This window comes from Papio anubis, chromosome 18 (assembly GCF_008728515.1).
Source record: "Papio anubis isolate 15944 chromosome 18, Panubis1.0, whole genome shotgun sequence".
Classification (NCBI taxonomy): Eukaryota; Metazoa; Chordata; class Mammalia; order Primates; family Cercopithecidae; genus Papio; species Papio anubis.
Window position 1 is genome coordinate 24,318,849 of NC_044993.1, and position 17,997 is coordinate 24,336,845.

Sequence of the window (17,997 nt, forward strand, 5' to 3'; positions counted from 1 at the left end):
TGAAGAGGTTTGACACGACACCATGTGCAGGGGACAGAGATGGCCCAACCTGTCTCAGGCTAGAGCACTGCAGGGAGGCTGGGCCTGATAAACATGGGTATGTGGCCACCAATAAAAGCTAAGGCTTCCTGGGAGATTGCTGTGAGCCACTTCTTTAAGCACCTTATATGTATATAATATATATATATGTATATAATATTTACTATACAATACATAATTATATAATACAGTATATATTTATAATCAATATCATGTATTTAATATTAATATTAATATAATATATAATTATGTAATTATATGAAAATTGTTATATTAATAACTATTATACAATATGCTATAACAATAATATACTAATATAATACAATATATAATAGCATTATATATTAATCTTATCATTAATATTATATAGTATTATATATTTTATAGACATGTGCAAACACACACATATGGGCACCAGTTTGGGGAGAAAGAAATTATATTTATTTAAAAGTCACATCCCTATGAAGTATTACCATTATTCCCATTTTATTGATGATGAAACTTAGATCAAAAGATCAAAATGTAAGTCACTTGTTTGATGATGCAGCTGGTAGGGAAAAGAGCTAGGATCTGAGCCTGGCAGTTTGGTTCTGAGACTATGCTTGAGACCTGCCTGCTATTCTGATTCCCATAGCAGGTATAGTAGGATCCCTTGCAGCCTGCTCAGAGGGATGAGTTGTCAAGGAGGGAGGCAGTGAGGAGGTGTAGAAGGAAGGATGATAGCTCCCACAACTGACTTGGTGAATGTGGTCCACGGAAAGCCAGTTTCTGGGCAGTCTGGTTATGCAGTGCAGTGGTCCCCCTGGAGGATGAGTGGGCAGTGGCTACCCTTGCTCTCCTGTCAGCTCTGTTCAGCTCTGAGCCCCGATCGAGTGACTTTTGTGCTCATAGCAGCATCTGAACCACACACTCTTTCTGTGCCCTGTCTTCCTCCTCCTCTCGTTACTATCATATAGTGAGGTTTTTGGGCTTTTCTCTAAATGCAGGCATCACCAAAAGCCCCAGATCAGGAGGGATCATCATCGGGTGTGAGTTAAAGGCAGGACAGGGACAGCTGGGGAGGAGTGTCCTGTGGGGGACCTGGAGGCCCACCATCTGCCTGCTGGGTCCACAGAGGCATCCCAAAGGCTGACTTCAAAAGGCAGAGGTCGTTTTGCTGTCTTTGTTTAAAATAATGGGCACCAGCATTCAGCATCTGTCCTATCTACTTCAGGTACGGTTTCATCTCACCCAAGAACTACAAATAGCATGAGTTTCTCATGAAAAATTGACCAGGTCAACTTTTGAAATACTCTCCTTCAGGATAAAATAAAAGGATTTTGTTATACATGTTGCAGCATTCCATGTATTGAACAGTCAAAAAATAAAAATAAAACTCTGGAAATAACTAGAATGACATCAATAGGGAATAATTGAATAAACTGTGGTATTTTGGGGCATCTGCCCTGTAGTACATCATGAAGCTACTTAAATAAATGAGAAAGATCAATGTGCATAAATCTGGAAATTGCATAAATCTAGAAAGATGTCCAGATAAACATAAAGATTGCAGTCAATGAAATCAAAAGAACTTGCAGAATAATGTATGTAGGATGTTACTATTGTGTGTGTGTGTGTGTGTGTGTGTGTGTGTGAAAATGGGAAGAAAAGAAAGAAGTCTATATATGTATATGCATCTGTGAACATAGCTAGTAAGAGAAATAGAATGATAAAATGTTGTATGTTTATTATATTAGGGGACTGATTTAAAGAAAAGTTATTTTATCCTGTATACTCTTGTCTAATTTCAAAACAATATCATGTATCTCTTCTGTAATTAAAAACCCAATAAACTAAGCATTGTTTATGAATAAAATAGAATAAGAAAACAAAAGTAGAATTAAATTATGGAGTTCATTGAATGCCAGAAATTAGATTTTATGTTTTATATTCTACACCAGAATTTTCAGATGCAGATTCCATGTGACATGAGTCCTATAAAGTACTGCTATAAAATAGTTTTTGATAAAAGAATTTTTGGAATGCTGCCTAATATATTATACATGTGGAACTTCACAATACACATTACTTATCAATATCTTATCAAAGGCACTGAAAAGTCCTGCAGTAAAAAAAAAAAAAAAAAAAAAAATCTCAAGTGTGTTAATCTAGTTTCCAAGATTTTTTTTTTTCATAGAACCTCTTTCTGCATTACACTTAGGCTGCGGAATGCTCGATAAAACCCTTGGGAATAAAATCTTTGATTTCATGGCAACGGGAAGCTTCTAGAATTTTTGAGGTAGCAGAGGAATAAAACCTGAGCTGATCTTCATGGAAATGTTCAGCAAGTTCCAGGTGGTTGAAAAAGAAGATACAGGGCCCAAAGGGAGCAGCTAGGAGGATGTTCTAGCAGTTGGCAAAGAGGCAACAGTGGTCTGAAGGAGGGCAAACTATGATGGTGGAGAGTAGGGATGGCTATGATATTGCAAGGATAATGTCACCAAGACTTGATAAATAAGGGCGCAAGAGAAGCTTAAACAAAAGGATAGAGCAAGTTTATATATTTGCCACCTGGGTGTTCAGTGGTGCTTTGAAATGGGGAATGCTAGTGGAGGAGCAGGTGTGGGGTCCAGGAGGCAGGTGATCAGGGGTTGAGTTTAAGGAGTTGGTGAAAGATCCAATAAGCAGCTGGATGTGCAAAACTGTAACACGCAATTCTTGTGAAACCATGTGAACCCAGCACTTGTTAGGAAGGGGGCTATTGGCCTTATTGGGCTAAATCTTGATCTGATCATCATGTTGACACCATAAAGGGATGAGATAGGATTGGGGTCTCACTTACAGGAGACAGGCACCACAATGGAAGATTCTATCCCTCAGAGAGAAAATTGCATCTTGCTAAATGGGCACTTGACAGAGCACAGGAAGGGAATTCTTGTGTTTCTGAAATTCATTCTCTTCTCTCTGGACTTCTGAGAGCACAGACATCGAACTGTGGGCTCTTGGGCAGTATGATTTCAAAGGTACTCAGCTCACAGGGGCATGTCCAGTCCTGGTGTGGATGCACCCTGCAAACTCCAGACATCAAGTCCCCGCTTCTAAGTAAGGCGATCTGATTTTCAACTTCTAAATGATCCTCTGATTTTATTTCTCTTTTGTTATTCCTAAGTCCTTAATCAATCTGAGTTGAAGGTCCCAGCTCTATTTCCATTGTGCCACACAATTAAGAGGAGGGTCCTTTGTCCACTTCCAGCCAGCGAGTTTATAGGGTGAGAGCATCCCCTGAGGCCAGTGCACAGTTGGCAGCAGAAGTTGGTGAGCAGCCTCTTCAAGGAGGGTGGGTATCAGTGTCAGCCTGTAAGGTCTAGTCACTCCTTCTCACATGGGTGTTCCTTCTCTTTTCACCCTTGGAAGTTGTAGGATTTTATTAAGGGAGAATCTGATGTTCCTTACGGATGCATGATTCTATTCCTCTGCTCATTAACCACCTTTACGTCATAATTGATCGACATCTCTAGGTGAGGAGAAAAGACCCTAAGGGTTTCTCCCATCCTGTTCACAAAACCACTAACATGCCCTTGTCTTGCCTGCTTCTTGAGACAAACAGTATGCACTGGGAGGATGGATGATTGAGGTTTTCATTCATACCAGGGGTAAAGCTGTTTTGTGGCAGGAAGAAAGGTTACTGTCACACCATTAAAACAGAGAGAGGCAAACCTTCACAGCCAAGCCGTGCCTCACATGCCCTCAGTCGCTGCATAAAGATGAAGATGCAGCCACGCAAGATGGCAGGAAACCCTGGGAAGCACTGCTGAGCTACAATCTGAGGGGAAGTGGCTTTGTTACAATGCAAGATCAATGGGATTGATCCGAAGATGAGCTATCAGGTTGCCAGTGGGCCCTGTTCTTCGGATCAGAAGAATCTGGCTGAGCCTTTGGGGCTTTCTGGTAACTCTGAGTCTAAATCCAGTTGCATCTTTCCAGAGCTTTTCATCCCCTTCCTCACTCCCAGCCATGAAAATACACAGTGGAATACCTAGTTCATTTGAATCATATTGCTGTTAGTAACCCCTGAAAGCATCTACTCCCTAGTGCTCTATTTTATCAAGAAAAAATTTGTCTGAGACTGGGAACTGGTTTTGTTTGTGGCAGAGCTAGGTGTCCCGGCTTCCTGGTGAGTGTTAATCATGACATATGTCCCTTCTCAATTGAATATAAGCACAGGGATTGAACGTCTACCAAATGCCGGGCAGCATACTGTGCCCTGGCGAAACCAACATGGAAATTAAATGTTTGCTTGAGGCACAAACACTGCACTGGAGAAACTGGGTGCTTTAACCTGGCCTTACATGATAGGACAGTCCCTGCTCCAGAACAGAAAATCTCATGAAAGAAGGGGTTTTGCATTTTTGATCCACTGTTGCATCTTCAGGACCTGACACAGGGCCCAGTACATAGTAATTGATGCATAAATATTTTTTGAATGAATGATGATTAGAGGCTTGTACAGGATTGGCAAGGCACGGTGGCTCATGCCTGTAATCCTAGCACTTTGAGAGGCTGAGGTGGGCGGATCACCTGAGGTCAGGAATTTGAGACCAGCCTGGCCAACATGGTGAAACCCTGACTCTACTAAAAATACAAAAATTAGCCAGGTGTGGTGGTGTGCACCTGTAATCACAGCTACTCCGGAGGCTGAGACAGGAGAATCACTTGAACCTGGGAGGCGGAGATTGCAGTGAGCCAAGATCACGCCATTGCACTCCAGCCTGGGTGACAAGAGCGAAACTCCATCTCAAAAAAAGATGCTATATTCTCATCACATTCAAAGTGATTCATTTTGCCACCAAAGTCACATAGATTCAGAGAAAGTTCAAGAGAATGTTGTCATGAGATGGAATTTGGAAGATAAGTTCTCAAAGAAACACAGAGGGAAGTAGATTTTAGGTAAAGGGAAACAGCACCACCCGAGGTATGGAGGCTTGAATGCTTGCCAAGGACCTGGGAAGGAGGTGGTCAGCCCTGTTTATAATCAGAGCCCACCCCTGTGTAGACTGACATGGTAGAGGAAGAGATCAGAGCTGTAGAAAGATACCAGGGCCCCAATCATGAAGATTTTCCCAGCCTCACAAAGGAAATTTTATTTTGTTTGTCAATGGGAACCCCAGAAGGAGACTTCTTGCTATAGTTAACCACTTCTGACCTGTGGAGAAGGAGAGAAACAAAAATACATCCTTGCTGGTGGCTATGACGTTTGCTGTCTCTGAGATTGTGAATGTTCCAGATGAGATCTTCAAACGAGTGAAGACTAAAATGTCTCAGCACACTCGTGGCAGATGTAGTCTGCTCTGGTGCCTCTGGTCCAATCTGGTCCCTTGGAATCCAAATAGTCCCATATTCCTGTAGTGTTTGCAGGAAGCTTAGCAAGCTCACTTCCATTAAACGCCAGATTTCAGGGAAGGGTTGGGGAAAAGGTGTGAGATGTGGGTTCCAATGATCTTTGCAGTAAGTAGGGAGAAGAGTGTGTTGCAGAAAAGAAAGGGAAATGAATATTCTTAAAAAGTTAAGTAACTCTGTTTGGAGTAGCCTTATACGGGGGAGGTATCAGTGTTGGAGTTAAATGAGCATGGACTTAAATTTAGACTTTGTCACATAATACCTAGATGATTAGGGTTTTCGCTTAACCTCTCTGAACTCAAATTCCTCATCTAAAAATATGGATGGTAGAACCTGTCATATAGGGTCATTGTGAAATAGAAATGAGATGCTTGTGGAAATACTGGCCAGTAGGTTTAGCTCTTCTTCCAATAACAGGGTGGATTCTGCAGAGCATTAACAGAGGGAAAGCTAGCATTCTTGACTCTCAAAGGAACTAATTTTCAAGATGGGAAGGAATTGACCATAGGGTGAAGCTGTCAATAGCTGAGGAGTGAGGAAGGACTAGATGGGGGTCAGTGGGTAATCAGGAGAGGGTGTGCACACCTTCCTGCTGGTGCAGAGGAAGGATGGGTTGGGGCTGGAAGACCTAGGGGCCTGGGAGTGTGCTAATAATTTTGACATTGGGAACTGCAAACAAAAAATGAGGGAGGGAGTTTTTGAGTGAAAGATATTTCTAGTTTGATTACAGTGTAAAGTATGTTGGAGGTGAAGTGGGTTGAGGAAGAGAGGCAGGGTAGTAAGCTATAAAACTTTAGAGATATTAGGGATAATTTTGGAAACCCTAGGGTCTTGAGACAAGAGATACAGATTTTACGGAAGTCTAGAAAACTCGCAGCCGAGAAGAAAGAGGAATGGCACCTCCACCCACCCTTCTTTTATTCCTTCCTCCAGCATTGGGACTTATCAACCTTCTTGGTACCTAGGGTTCAAGTCCTCGCCAGAGGATCCCTGTGAGACTTCAGCACTGGGTCTTCCCTGGGTGAAGGAGGCTGAATGTGGGGCAGGTAGTGTGGAGAGCACATTCTCCCTCTACCACTTTCTCTTTCATAACAATGGACAGATCTCCCCCTGTTCCCTGCCAGTTCCCTCCCCTCAGTTACACGTGCACACTTCCCTGGGCTGGAGGCTGGACCACCTGTGCCCCAGCATCAGCGTGTTGGGAGTGGGCACCCTGCCATCTCCTCCTGTCCCTTAAAACCAGTTTCTCTTGTGCCCCATTCTGAGGGTCTGGCCTGTGTTGTCGACCAGATCTTGCCTTGCAGAAGGCTGGGCCAGATTCCCAGTGAAAAACCAATGCTGACATTTAATTTAAAAGCCAAGATGCTACTTAGTAAAAGTTTGTAAAGTTATACCTCAGCTGTTCTTGCAGATAGAACCTACTTCCAAAAAGGAATGGGGTTCTGTGAATTTGAAATACCTTTCTGATGACATTTTAACAGTTGGGGGACACATAGATATCGAGATGCCATTCTACCTGAGTCTAAGTGTGTTAAGATGGATGTCCCAATGTTTCTATTACATGTGGGAGTACAAGGATCACATAAAGGGACAGAATCATTTATTCAACAAATATTGATTAAGTGCACTCAGTGTGAATGCTGGGGGTTCAAAGATTAATAAGACATAGGAGTAAAGATTGCACATGAAAAATATTGCATCATTTCTCTGCTTAAGATCCTTTACAACCTTCTGCTATTTTTCAAATAACCTCCTAAATATAGTTGATAAGACCCTACGTGATCTGACCCCTGCTTGTGGCTCCATATTTAACTCATACTTCTTGTGCTTCTTGACTACCCAGTTCCTATAAGAAGTTCAAACATGACAAGCTCTTTCTGGCCTCAGGGCCTTCTCACAGACTGCTCTTTCTTATTGAAAACCCCCTTCCTTCATGCAACTGGATGCTACTTATCCCTCAGGTCCTAGTTAAAAATGTTACCACCCTAAAAGGCCTTCTAGAATGATTCTTGCTACTATTCCATCACCATTATTCTTTATTGGAGCACCTAGTTTGTTCCTCCTGTAGCACAGATAATACTTTAAAATCATCTATTTATTTATTGACTTGTACAACACCTTCCCCTCTCCTGGGTTGAGAGCCCCCTCAGAACAGGAACCACACAGGTTTTTTCTATTGATGTGTGTGGACCCTACACCTCATACATGCTATGCACAGAGAAGATGTTGAGTGCACATTTATTGAATGAATTCATGCATACATGAACACATTTGTCAATGGAGGCTCAGACAATCCTCTCACTCCCCAAATGAATACTGGGGAGCCCAGCATTCCAATATTGAATCCATTCCTGAAAACACATTAAAATACCATAACAGTTTCAGCTGAGCAGAGCCCAGAGCACTCTGGCCCTGACCAGGGAGGGACTATTTCAGAAATTAGGCAAGGCTGTTCATAAAAGCTTCAATTTGATCTGGTTTTTGAGGATGAGGAGGAGTTTTCCCGGACTCTGTAGAACAGGCATTTCAGGGCGTGGTGGCTCATGCTTGTAATCCCAGCACTTTGGGAGGCTGAGGTGGGTGGATCACAAGGTCAGGAGATCGAGACTATGCTGGCTAACACAGTGAAACCCCATCTCTACTAAAAATACAAAAAATTAGCTGGGCGTGGTGGCATGCACCTGTGGTCCCAGCTACTTGGGAGGCTGAGGCAGGAGAATCACTTGAACCCAGGAGGTGGAGGTTGCAGTGAACCAAGATCACGCCATTGCACTCCAGCTTGATGACAGAGTGAGACTGCATCTCAAAAAAACAAAAACAAAAACAAAACAAACAAACAAAAAACACAAAACAAACAAAAAAACAGGGCATTTCAGGCAGCCGAAGTAAACAACATGCCAGATTAGATAACACACAAACACTATTTTAGTATAAGCATGTCCTATGCAGTTTTTGGGTCACACTTATACTAAGCTGTACTTGTTGTTTGTCTCAAATTCCATATTTAACTGAGCACTGTATTTATTTGGTAACATTACGTGTATACCAGTGTGAACCAGCAACAGCACAGCATGCTTGGGCTTTGGGAAAGATCAGGGGTGTATGGAATTCACAGTGCCTTGGGGAGCATTGGATGTCAAGTTCCAAGGCTGGAGAATAGTAGCATGTGTAAGTCCCTAAGCACTGCGCCACGGAGAGTGGCTTTCTTTCTGTGAGCAACTGTTTCTAAGCAGGAGAGTAATCACATCAGATTTTCTCAAACATCTGAGCACAAACACCTACCTTCTTCCACTACAGAGAAAGTCCCCCTTCTAGACTGGTGCTGGTGATGTAAACTCCATGGTAGGCAGGGGACATGCCTTGTCTTTGGTCTGACTGTATTATTTGTGGGAATAGATTTGTGTTTAAATTCTGTGTGATCTGGGTAAGTTGCTTCCCCTCACTGGGTGTTGGTCAACCCACCTCTAAAATGAAAGGGTTGCCCAGATGTCTTCAAGATTCTGTTGCATTTAAACAGCTTTGAGGTCTTGCCTGGAGATCCTATAAAACATTCTAGGGAACTGTCAGGAGGCAAGGACTCTAGTACCCACTCTGGATGATTTCTGCCCATGTGGCATTTGCGCCTCCTTCCTTAGACAATGTCTTAGGATGGGTTCTTTAAAAGCAGAGCTGGAGGCAGGGATGGTTCCTTTGCAAGTGATTTATTGGGAGAGCGTTTTATTATTTATTTATTTTTAATGGAGTTTTGCTCTTGTTGCCCAGGCTGGAGTGCGATGGCGTGATCTTGGCTCACCACAACCTCCACCTCCCAGGTTCAAACGATTCTCCTGCCTCAGCCTCCCGAGTAGCTGGGATTACAGGCATGTGCCACTACACCCATTTTGTATTTTTAGTAGAGACAGGGTTTCTCCATGTTGGTCAGGTTGGTCTTGAATTTCCGACCTCAGGTGATCCGCCCACCTCGGCCTCCCAAAGTGCTGGGATTACAGGCATGAGCCACCGCACTCGGCTTTTTTTTTTTTTTTTCTTAAAAAGAGAGAGAGAGAGAGAGACTAAAGGGAGTAGAACACAGCAAAAGAAAATAAACTAAGGCAAGATGTTCTCTCAGTTGGAGACTTGTGTTAATCTGATCTCACAGGGAGCTCTATACTAGAAAGGATGCCACAGAGTTGCTCCAGCATGAAGCAGGGGGTCCGAGGTTTTGTACCCACATATCAGTTACTCATGGGCTGCCTGCTTCCCTGGGAGCATTCTACCTGGCTGAGCCTCACCTGTAGAATGGACCAGCACAGGTTCTGGAGTATAGAGGAGCAGACAGCGTCTTGCTGTCCTGGGGAAGGTGGAATTGGCCAGGCTTAGTATTATCAGAGTTCATGATGGGCCCCATTGAAGCTGGAGGGATCAATAGAGAAAGCATGAAATTGGGGTCCCCTCTGTAGGAGGAAGGAGGGGGACTAGGCCTTGAAGGCTCACTCCAGGCATAGTGAGCTCTGGCCTTGAAAAAATAACCCACTTGGTGGTAATAATGGCACACATTCTGCGTGGTTAGTTACTATGAAGATTAACGGGAGAATGTATGTAAGGTGCTGAACATACATTCTCCTGATCTTCTTTCTAACATCAGTCACTCACGCCTTAGTAAGAAGTTTAGAGCACATTGTCCTAATATCTTAACAGCCTCCATCTTTTTCTGATTGAGAAATGAAGGTATATTTTCTTATTAAATGAAGCAGAGATATCTGCAGTCAGCCTAGGGTATTTAGAAGAGGGTTTCAAGCTCTTCCCAGGGCTTACAAAATTTACCCCAAAAGCACTCGCCATTGCTCTAACTCTAGTGATTTCTATGCTTCTTCAGACAATGTTATGGAAGGCTTAAGGGAGTGGGGCAGACCTGGATGGAACTTGTTCTCGGCATATTGCCTGAGGAAAACCACACGCAGATGGGCTTGTGCTGATTTGAGGAAACAGAAGGAAAATAATTCATGGTTTCAAAACTTGACATTTTTTAGCTTCCCACCAGATATGTCATGTGTACTATATTTGCTGCACTTCTTGGCCTGACTTTCCCAGCTCAAGATTCAGGAATTATACTTGCCATTTCCTCCCAACATGGGTGAGAGAAGCAGGCAAGGAGGGAGGGCACTGTGGCCTGGAGACAGAAGAGAAAGAGGGTGGGCTTTGGAGCCGTCCAGACCAAGGTCCAAATGCTGGCCCCGGAACTAAGTCATGCATTATTGAATCATGTAGTATTGCATGATTGTGCTCAGGGCTCCATTCTCTGAGTCTGACTCCTGCATCTGTGAGATGGGAATACTTACTAGTTCCCAGGCATGATGCAAGGATTAAAGGGGCGCCAGTCTACACAGTGCTCATAACTGGCTGCACACAGGTCATCCTGTACCATGATAACACCATATCTATTTCTACAGCTCTCATGGAGTTATTATCTTCCCTACAAAACCTGTTAGAGTCTCACAACAGTAAACATTAGAGGCAGAATTCTGACTCGTCAGCTGTTTCACTCTGAAGTGGGGGGCACTTACCACTCTACTCTTCTGCCTCCTGAATCTGTTTGCTGCTTCTCTCCCCAACAAGCTTTGTGGAGCAGTGTCTCATGAATTGTCTTCCTATGGAGAGAAGTGGAGAGAAGTCCCAGGGTGAGAGATGGAGGTGGTCTCTAAAAATGGTCTCACGGAATGTGAATCTGACCTCTGTCAGCCCTGCCAGGTCAATGTTTCTATCAGTGATGAGGAGAAGGACCCAGAAGATGCAAGCTTCTGCCTATGAGTGGCACATCTGGACAGGACGATGGCATACCCCATGCTAGAACCATGTGCTAGAGAGGGAAGGAGGACAGATGTGGGCCATCCACACCTGTGTGACACTGCAGAGCCTGGTGGGGAGAGGGAGGAAAAGAAGCTTAGTTGGGACAAGGGCCTGGGTGTGACTGGGTCCCAGATTTGGGTCCCAGGGCAGAACATATGCTGTCCATGGGAGAGAGTGGCTATATCCAGCCAGTATCCATACACAGAGGGGGTTAGCGCCAGGGGATTTGAGACAGTGTCATCATGGCTTCAGATGCACCTTGGCATTACTGTCCATCATGGTTCCTAGACCAGAACAGTTCCAGGACATTGGGGTGCAGAGAACACCTTGCTCTCCAGCAGGGAGGTGGGCTTCACAGGCTTAGTGTTGTCAGAGCTCGTGACGGGTGCCATCAAAGCTGGAGAGATCAATAGAGAAGGCATGAGATTGGGGCCCCCATTCTAGGAGCAGGGAGAGGGCTGGGTCTCAGAGGTTCACTCCAGGAACAGTGAGCTCTGGCCTTAAAGAAATAATGCACTCAGTGGTTAGTGGAAAATGAAATCTGTCTACTCTACACTCCGGTTTCTGCAGTCGTCCATATTTTGCTCAGAATGGCTTGGGGTGACGGGGCTGCTGCTGTGCCTCTGAGCCCTGTCCTATGTCCTCAGCCCTTTCCTGGTTCTTGTTTTGTAATATGGTCCTATTCCCTCAAGAACAGGCCCATCTCAGGTGCACACTGGGCTCCCTGGCTCTCTTACCGGAGACTTCCCAGGTGAAGAGGAGGCTGCACCCCATCTCCCTCTCCATGACCTTCTGCTACTTCCACCATCTTTACCGCATCCCTGAGGGAATGACCCTCATGGGGAGAATCCCCCTTCCCCAGCCCTCCCCAGAACCTCACCTCCTCCTCCAGACCTCCCATGTCACACACTGCCTGTATCTATGTCTGCGGATGGTGCCAGTGACCCAGAACTGTCAGCTCCTTCTTTCATGCTCACTTAGAGGGCATTACAGGCATCTTGTGCAGAGAGGTTCCACTTAGAGAAAGCATCTGAGCAGTATCTGATCTGGGCCCTCTTGTCTTTCACTGACCCAGAGAAAAGGGTATCTGGGTGTTTCTCTTTAGTGTCTATGCAAGGGAATTTGTGTGCAGTTTGTCTCTCTTTCTGAGAAGGGGCGCTCGACTCAATTACCTACTGCCCAATATAGGGCTTAGCAGAGACTTAAACAGAGCCTTGGACTCTGAGTGTGCACTGGGCTGAGCCCCAGAAGCAACTGTAGGCTCTGCCCAGGACTGCTGGAGCTGGTCTCAGAGCCTCTCTCCTATTCAGAATTCTGGTCACCCAATGTCCTTGTGACCACCAGGCCCCAGAGTAGCCTGGGTCTGCAAAAAAAGCCTCCATCTCTTGCTCCATATGCCTCCGTGAGCTGTTTCTCATGAGCCCTTCAGCTCCTTGAAAACTGGAACAAAAATATTCTTCCACCCTGGAAGTGCCCCTCAAAACCATGTTCTGCACCCCCCACCCCCATCTATCTGACTGCCTTTCCTAAGCCCGCGTGGCTCTACTTGGATCTCCAGCCCTCTGTGACTACTTGCTTAGGGTGTGCATCTAGAAGGGAGGTTTGGTCCTATTACATCAGAATACTGGAAATGGCCCCACATTTCTCTCCTATGGGACTTAGTTTCCCTCACCTGCCATCACCACACCACTGCCTTCTATGGCTGAGTAAGCCCCTTCCTGAGACTGCTCTACCCTCTCTCACTCCCCTCCTCCCTTTCTTCCACATTCCCTCTCCCTCCCTCGGGGATGACTGGTGTGCAGCCTGAGGACTGACCTGGGATCTCCCTCTGCTCTCCTTACCATGCCTTTGCCTGTGCTGTGCTCTCTCTGCTGCAGTGCTATCTGCACCCTCCTTTCCTTGCCTAATTCCTGCTCATTTTTCAGCCACTGATCTCAGGTATTTATTACCTTTTGCAGGGAGCCTACTCAGACTCTACTTCACCTCTATCCATCTCAGCTTGAGGCCCTCCTCCATGTCCCTGTAACACTCTGTGGTTACCTCTATATGGTAGGATGGCCAGAGCATGGACGACTCTGGCTACACTTAAGCAAAGCCCATGAACATCTTCAAACCTCGATTTCTTCATTTGCAAAATGGAGATGACAGTAGAGCCTGCCTCATAGGTTGGGGTGAGGTCTTGGCTGGGTGAGGCACATGAATGATCTATGAGCTTGGCATGGTACCCAGCACCCGGTGAGTGGGGCTATCTCCACCTGGTATTTTTAGTGCCTATGCAAGGGAGGTTGTGTGCAGTTTGTCTCTCTTCCTGAGAAGGGGCCAGTGATGCTCATCTCAATCACCCTACTGCGCAGTACAGGGCTTAGCAGAGACCAAAACAAAGGGAGTAAAGGACAGAGTAAGGAGAGGCACAGCAGCTCCAGCCATCATTACAAATTAGAGTTCATGATTCATTGGAAGTAGTGAGACAAACAGATCTCACCTTTTATCTCACCAGGTTTTTCTTTTGTGATTATGTGGTGGTGTTTGGAATAGTAGCTTAAGGGCCCTTCCTTCTTAGTCTGATTCTTAAGCAGATGGATTGATTTATCTTATGGATGTGAGTATGTGAATGTGTATTTGTTGGGGGGTTCCCTGGACTAATAGCCAGCACTGATAGAAAACCCCTGTCTTCCAAGCATGCAACAGACAGAGAGACAGATCCCGGAGGGGTGGGTTTAGTCCTGGGTCAGCTGCGGTGGGGACCTGAGGATCTGCCACGATTCTCGTCCAAGTGACTGCGGCTTGAGAGTAAATGCCAGGGCTGCTGCTGGGGTCCCAGGGTATCTCCGACCTGGAGATTGATGATGGGTTTTGTTATATTTCTGAATAATTAAAGAGCAATTTCCATTTGTGAGGACTTGCTCTGAGCTATCACAATGTATTAGTGGTCAAATAAGCTGCACGTATGTGATTTTAAAAGGAGAACAAGAAACCTGCAGCTGAGAAGACAGAGTTTAGTGCTATAAATAATCATGTTCCACACATGGTGACTGTATCATAAGAAATGCCATTTATTGAAGAACCACTGCCTTTCAGGTCCATTTGCATATACACACCATTTCAGTTCTTCAGCACAGTCAGTCTGGAAAGATCTGGAATGGGGTGTGAGCAGATGGGGGCTTGATGTGCTTCTTGGGATCAGACATTTTTCTCAGCCATAGAATCATTCAGACCAGAGCTCTCAGCAGACACTGAAAGGGTGACCCCATGGGCAGGCAAGTCCTCTCTTCCTCTCTCTCTCTCTCTCTCTCTCTCTCTAACTCTCAGAGTCTCAAACTTTTACTGTTTTTGTTTGTTTTTCCATAAAATGGAGTTCAATGTGTCAGACTTGCCCGTATTATGGGGTTGTGATGGTGGTCAGAATTGGCAATGCATGTACTGTAAAGAAGTATTTTGGTTGAGATAAGGAGGTGATATGGTTTGGCTCCATGTCCCCACCCAAATCTCATGTCAAATTGTAATCCCCATGTGTTGGGGGAGAGACCTGATGGGAGCTGATTGGATCATGGGGGTGCTTTCTAATGGTTTAGCACCATCCTTCAAGTGCTGGCTCATGATAGAATTCTCACGAGATCTGGCTGTTTAAAAGCATGTAGCGTGTTCTTCTTCACTCTGTTTCTCTCCTGTCACCATGTGAAAAAAAGTGCTTGCTTTCCTTTCACCTTTTCCATGATTGTAAGTTTCCTGAAGCCCCCCCCAGTCATGCTTCCTGTTAAGCCTACAGAACTGTGAGTCAATCAAACCTCTTTTCTTCATAAGTTACTCAGTCTCAGGTAGTTCTTTATAGCAGTGTGATAACAGACCAATACAAGAAGTATCACTTGTATTAGGAGATGTGACTTCTCCCCTCTTTTAATTTGTGGGGTTTGCCTCTGAGTGACCCTATGCATTTCCTCCCTTATAACTTGGTGAACTTGGCAATAGGTCGTTTCCTGTAAACCTACCTTGTAAAAGGATGATTTCTAAGAGCTGGAGTAAATCAGAGCCAGAGGCCTGTAGGGTGATTGCTGGGGCTTCTGAGAACCAAACTAGAACGTCCCCTTTTGCTGCACCCAAAATATGTAAATGCAGGCAGCAACTAGAAGTCACTGAGGGCTCAGAAGTCATGTTTATTTACAGAGAAAAGATAATAAATTATGCCTAGCAAACTATCTTTGGAATATAATTACAGGTAATCCAAAAGAACAAAACTAGCCCAACCTCAAGGGAATGAATAATCCCTAATGCCATGGCGTAGAGAGACAGATGTTAGCCATTGTTTACAGAACTTGCATGGACAATTATTACAATAGATAAAAGTCATATACTGAGGATATCTGAATTTGCTCAAATGAATATTCTTTGGTTTCAAACAGTCACTGATAGATAGGCAGATAGATAAGGATCGAATGAACTGTTTTTTCTTAGCTGTTGATTTTTCTTTTGATCAAAGAAACGTTCACACATTTTTCACAAACACAGAAAGGGCCTTGTATTCAGAATTGAAGGGTTTGTAATAGAATTCCAGTGGAGCAATTCCTTGAAGCACCTTGAAGCCTCTGGGTGTGTGTGTGTGTCTGCCTACACACTGTGTGTATTTCTTGTAAAATAAAGGGTTTGGTCCAGATTCATGCATAATGCCTATGCCCGCTTCAACAGCCTAAAGTCTACTCATAACAGAGAGGTTTAGCTGGAAAATTCTCAATATCTGGACCAGTGTCATGAAGTGGCTAACGGAGCAGCCATCATACATTTTAATTGTAGCAAGAAAGCAACTTTTTGATCAAATGAGTGAGTGCAAACATTTGGCAACTTCCTGCATGAGTGCAAATGAAAAGCGATTATATTAGAGCTGTTATTTTTTCCTCAAGAATGACTTCCTTTCTGTGGCAATAGGAAGCTTTCAGGAAATTATTCTTTCTGGCACTGCTGGTGTTTAAGCACCAGAATGAACCTGCATTCAATAATTTAAAGTAACTTTGTTTTCCAAGTTAATTAATTGAATGATTCTTGATGTTTGACAATGAAATACAACATGGGAACAGCATGAGGCAGTTTCTCCCTTTCATTTCAAAAAAAAGAATCTTGTCTACTCCATTTCATATTAGGGCCACCATCATTATCCAGAATGAAGGATGAGTGGGGAGAGGCTTGATGAGTCAGACTCTTTCCAGAGACATAAAATAATCCAGACCAGTATTTCTCAAATTTTTGTGTGCATGTAAAGACTCTGGGGCTCTTTGTACAATGCAGAATATGATCCAGTAGGTCTGGTATTGGACCTGAGGTCTCTCAGGTAAAACCTATGATGCTCGTCCATAAACCCCACTTTAAGATCTCTATCGCTGTCTCTGTATCTATAGCCACACAGCTGGGGCTGGGATAAGATATTCTCAGTATCCACCTGGACCCTCTGGCCTGTGCTTTAATTAAGGTGGAGGTTCTCAGAGTAAATAGATCTGTCCACCACAGCTGTGGCTGAAATCAGAGGCAGGTCAGGAGGATGTGACACAAGTACCAAAAGTATCAGCTGCACTAGGGCATAGAGGAGCATAAGAAGATTGTATCTGGCACCTACAGTGACCAGACACAGATGTCAACTGCCGGATACACCAGAAACCCACAGCTCCGATTCAGAGCTAGCCCTGAAACAGACCCAGCTCCTCAAGTCAGACCTAGGAACAGATATTCAAAAGTAGGTACCATGAGAGCTGGGTACAGACGTTTCAAAAATTTTAGCCCAGTGAAGGTTCTCAGATCAGATCCTGGGTATTGATTTGGCATCGGCACCCTTGCTGTCACTCAGCTTCTCAGAAGTGCACTAGCTTCTACATGTGAGGTCAACCTGATCAGTCTGGGGGCTGCAGATGGAGCTTGGGCATGAGAGGGGTGGGCTCCGCATACTCACACATCCTCATTGAATTGGATTGCAATAACCCTCACTGCTATACACTGAGCTAACTGGCCAGGCTTTCAAGAACAACCCCAGCTTCATGGCTGCCTTGCCGTTCTCTTAAGCTTTTAAAAGAGTACTCTAAACACGTTTTTTTTCATTACTCACTTATGAACAGCTGTTGGCTGAAGGGGTCCCTTTTGGGATCACAGAGAGTTAAAGATAAAAGAAGAGAAGTGGGGTTGTGGAATATTCTTTGACATTCCAAACATTATAAATACCAGGAACATCCAAATCAGGAAGAGGAGGATTACCCTGACACAAGGTGGCAGGGCTCACAAGCACTGACAATTCACTCATCAGTTTCAGGACCCATAAAGACAGAGCCACAGATTCCCCTGGTAAGGCTATTTTGTTTATAGTTGTGCAACTATAGGGGCTTGGATGATATGACATTTCTAATGAGCCTAATAGAAGACAATGGCCTCTGTTATTTACCTAGAGGCCAGCTAGGGTAAAAAATGTGTGTGGGCTGGGGATCATTTATGCAATATCTAACTGGGGTCAGGGATGGGAGGGAGCCAGAGTTTGAACCTCAGTGAGGTCTTTCAGGTGGGAATGTCATTTTCCAATCATACATAAGATAGCTGTGTTGTCCAGTCCGGGGTAACCCACATAGTGCAGGAGGAGAGGAAACCAGCACTTATGGAACACTTACCATATGCTAAGAGCTAATTTCTTCACTTCCACTTATCATTTTTTTCTAATGTGATACAACAAGATCAAAAATAGCCATTTTTTAGAATCTCCATTTTATATGAGGTAATGAATGCTTAGTTACT

General features: G+C 44.4%; 1 long non-coding RNA gene across 1 annotated transcript in view; it reads right to left on the reverse strand.

The window, feature by feature from the left end:
• LOC110742048 overlaps positions 1-17,997 on the reverse strand; it is a 51,403-nt gene that overhangs the window by 13,874 nt on the left and 19,532 nt on the right. Inside the window, exon 2 of the long non-coding RNA XR_002519283.2 lies at positions 10,959-11,042. This is a non-coding gene — a long non-coding RNA (uncharacterized LOC110742048). The remainder of the gene's footprint in view (positions 1-10,958; positions 11,043-17,997) is intronic.